Raw genomic sequence first — 4,189 nt, forward strand, 5'->3', positions numbered from 1 at the left:
CGAGTGGGAGGGGGCGCCCCGGAACGCGCGGGAAGCGACGGGAGCGCCAACTTTCCGCGGTTGAGTTCTCGCCGTGCTCTCGGATAGTCCGGGACGCGGCGGAGGCGCGGCGCGCGTGTGAGTCACCCGCGTGGAGTCTGGACCCCGGGTGGGCGCAGACTTCGCTCCGAACAGTTCATTCCTCCAAGCTGATTTTCGGGCGAGAGTCCCCGGCTAGCCGCGCCTAAGTTTGAGCTGGCCGCTAACGGCGCCGTGGGTTCTCGCCTTACCTGGGTATCCTGGGTTGGTTCAGCGGGCCCAGAGTTGTCTTCTGCGCGCTCCGCCGAGGCCTTGGTCCATTGTAGCACGGGATGCTAATGTCTCCTCCTAGGTTCTGCTCTACAATTCCTCGAGGATCTGGCGGGCCCTGGGTGGATCTAGCTACCCTAGCGTCTTTGAGTCGGGGCTCTTAGAAGTGCTCTAGATACTTTTCAGGTCCTGAACTTCTCGGATTAGCAAGACCCTAATAGGCTATTTCCTCTTAACTCTTTGCATCCCAGCAGGGTCCCATTCAGAGGACTTGGGAAAATGTTTCATGCATAGGAATCCCCAGTTTTAAAATGCCCAGTAGGAAACCGAAAATTCTCCAAATGCTTTAAGTAGAGTGAGACTGGCTAATAAAGTAATGCTTAGTAAAGAGATGGGCGACCTCTGGACACATCTTTTATTATTTTGCCCTTCTGACCAGAGGAAATTAAACGCTAACAAGTGAGGTTACTTGCTGCAAGTCAAACTCCGCAACCCAAAGCCAAGCCCTAAGGGCTAGCCCCAGAGTGGAAAACTTGAAGGCTAGGCACCTAATGCACTGACCAGTTTTTTGTGGCCAGTATGGTATTTTCCAAAAATATGAATTAATTACCAAAATATTAAAATCCAGATTTCTGGCTTCCCTAAAAAGTCAAAACGTGCTTACTTTGAGCTTCTCTTTTCACATGGCAGCTCCTCTTGAGTCACCTTGTCCGGGTAGGCAATGTCCCCACTCAGCTACTTAAATCATTTCATGACCTGCTTGGCCTAGGAGCATTTAAGTACTTCTCCCTGTGATTGCTGTAGTCTGTCCCCACGCCTTATCACATTGCCTCTCTGCAGATGTATTTAAAATGACAAGTGTGGGATGGACGCGGTGGCTCACGCCTGTAATTCCAGCACTTTGGGAGGGCTAGGCAGATGGATTGCTTGAGCCCAGGGGTTCCAGACCAGCCTGGGCAATATGGCAAAACCCCCATCTCTACAAAAGATATAAAAATTAGCCGGGTGTGGTGACGCGCACCTGTGATCCTAGCTACTCCAAGCATGAGGTGGGAGGATCGCTCGAGCCCGGGAGGTCAAGGCTGCAGTAAGCTGAGATGGTGCCACTGCACTCCAGCCTGAGCGAGAGTGAGACCCTGCCTCAAAAAACTAAGTGAAAAAAATAAAATGACCAGGGTGAAAACTCTGAAAATACCTGGAAATAATAATAAATAACATGTAACTAAAATAACACAGTAAACAACATCATTGTACCTGTTGAATAAAATATTAAAATTCTCACAGCCTGCAACTGTAAACTAGTACAAATCACTTTGTTGTTGTTGTTGTTTTTGTGACAGAGTCTCACTCTGTCGCCCAGGCTGGAGTGCAGTGGGGTGATCTCGGCTCACTGCAATGTCCACCTCCCAGGTTCAAGAAATTCTACTACCTCAGCCTCTGGAGTAGCTGGGAATACAGGCACCCGCCACCATGCCTGGCTAATTTTTGTATTTTTAGTAGAAATGGGGTTTCACCATGTTGGCCAGGCTGGTCTCAAATCCTGACCTCAAGTGATCTCCCCGCCTCGGCCTCCCAAAGAGCTGGGATTACAGACATGAGCCACCGCACGCACCCAGCGGACTATGCAAAACTGGCAATATCTACTGTTGAGGCTCAGAAAATGATATCCCAGGGTGTGGTGGCTGTAGTCCCAGCTACTCAGGAGACTGCAGTGAGCTATGATTATGCCACTACACTCCAGCCTAGAAGACAGAGCGAGACCCCATCTCTTTAAAAAAGAAGGAAAGAAAACAATGTCCCAAAGTATGGAGCTTTGGTGTGCTGAGTGCTTTGAACTAAAGGAGATTGGAAGGCCTCAGAAGCAAAGTCTCTCTCTGACCTTCTCCTGCCCTCCTGTCTCCCGCCCCTTTCTCCCTGAAGCGAGTCATAGAAATAAAATTTCCTCTTCCCCAAGGCAGGTCACAGAAACTAGAACCCCTCTCCCCCAAAGCAAGCCATGAAACCAGAAAGGTCACTCTCCCCTTTTTCTCTTCCCCCTTGAAGACCCTCATTCCAGAGGAACCAGGAAGGAATACCCTGGAGGAAGGAATGTTATACTGGGAGGCCAAGAAGAATTTGAACTGACAAGCCTTGTTGGGTTCCCCGCTCAGTCTGTTACATTACATCATACCCCTTTTGTCTGATCACATTTCTACACGGCGTGTCCATTCTGCATTGAACCTAAGCATAAAAGCTGACAACTGTCCTTGGGTCTTGAGGTTTTTTTGTTTTGTTTTGTTTTGTTTTGTTTGAGACGGAGTCTCGTTCTGTCGCCCAGGCTGGAGTGCAGTGGCGCAATCTCCACTCACTGCAAGCTCTGCCTCCCAGGTTCACGCCATTCTCCTGCCTCAGCCTCCCGTGTAGCTGGGACTACAGGTGCCCGCCACCGCACCCAGCTAATTTTTGTATTTTTAGTAGAGATGGGGTTTCACCGTGTTAGCCAGGATGGTCTTGATCTCCTGACCTCGTGATCCACCTGCCTCAGCCTCCCAAAGTGCTGGGATTACAGGTGTGAGCCACCGCACCCGGCCCTTTGAGGTCTTCTATTTTTATTCTTTTCTGAGACAGAGTCTCACTCTGTCGCCCAGGCTGGAGTGCAGTAGTGCGATCTCAGCTCACTGCAACCTCCGCCTCCCAGGTTCACACGATTCTCCTGCCTCAGCCTCCCAAGTAGCTGGGACTACAGGTGTCCGCCACCATGTCCAGCTAATTTTTTTTGTATTTTTAGTAGAGACTGGTTTTCACTATGTTGGCCAGGCTGGTCTTGAACTTCTGACCTCCTGATCCACCCACCTCGGCCTCCCAAAGTGCTGGGATTACAGGCGTGAGCCACCGCACCTGGCCCTTTGAGGTCTTCATTTCTGAAGGCTCTTGTGTTACATAAAACTTTGGTTAAATAACTTGGTTATGCCCTTCTCTTGTTAATCTGGCTTTTGTTATAGGAGTGTCAGCTATGACCCTTATGATGGATGAGGAAAGGTATCACACCTTTCCACCACTACACTACTAAAGCTGAACCTATGAATATACTATGACTTTGGAATTCTATGGCAATTCCACAAAAATGTGTACAAATGTTCACCAAAATACTTGTCCTACAGTATTCATAGCAGCACTATTTATAATAAGCCAAAAAACTAGAAACTACCCAAAATGCCTGTCAACCGTAGAATGGCTAAATTGTGTTATGTTCATATAATAGTACATTATGCTGCAATGAATATGAACAATCTACATTTACACACAAGATGGATCTCACAAAAGTTTCCATTTACAAAAAGTTCAAAAACAGGCAAAACAGGCCAGGTGCAGTGACTCATGCCTGTTATCCCAGCACTTAGGGAGGCCAAGGTGGGTGGATCACTTGAGCTCAGTAGTTCAAGACCAGCCTTGGCAACGTGGTAAAACCTTACCTCTACAAAAAATACAAAAATTAGCCAGGCATGGTGGCACATGTCTGGAGTCTCAGCTACCCCAGAGGCTGAGGTGGGAGGATCACTTGAGCCTGGGGAAGTTGAGGCTGCAGTGAGCTGTGATCGCGCCACTGCACCACTGCATTCCAGCCTGAGTGACCGAGCAAGAACGTGTTCAAAAACAAAAACAAAAACAAAAAAACAAGCAAAACTAATCCATGCAGTTAGAAGTAAGGGCAGTTGGCCGGGTGCGGTGGCTCACACCTATAATCCCAGCACTTTGGGAGGCCAAGACAGGTGGATCATGAGGTCAGGTTTCGAGACCATCCTAGCTAACACAGTGAAACCCCATCTCTACTACAAATACAAAAAAATTTAGCCGGGCATGGTGGTGGGCGCCTGTAGTCCCAGCTACTCGGGAGGCTGAGGCAGGAGAATGGCATGAACCC

At 48.8% G+C, this 4,189-nt stretch overlaps 1 protein-coding gene across 2 annotated transcripts in view; it reads right to left on the reverse strand.

Moving 5' to 3' along the window:
* Positions 1-461, reverse strand: part of GJC1 (gap junction protein, gamma 1, 45kDa) — a 33,589-nt gene extending 33,128 nt beyond the window's left edge. Inside the window, exon 1 of one of the 2 annotated variants that reach the window (XM_011940110.1) lies at positions 270-461. The gene's annotated coding sequence lies outside the window, so the exon portion shown is untranslated. The remainder of the gene's footprint in view (positions 1-269) is intronic. The other variant, XM_011940112.1, reaches the window with a different exon arrangement.
* Positions 462-4,189: the final 3,728 nt, after the last annotated feature.

Source organism: Colobus angolensis, unplaced genomic scaffold (assembly GCF_000951035.1).
Source record: "Colobus angolensis palliatus isolate OR3802 unplaced genomic scaffold, Cang.pa_1.0 Scaffold187, whole genome shotgun sequence".
NCBI classification, from domain to species: Eukaryota; Metazoa; Chordata; class Mammalia; order Primates; family Cercopithecidae; genus Colobus; species Colobus angolensis.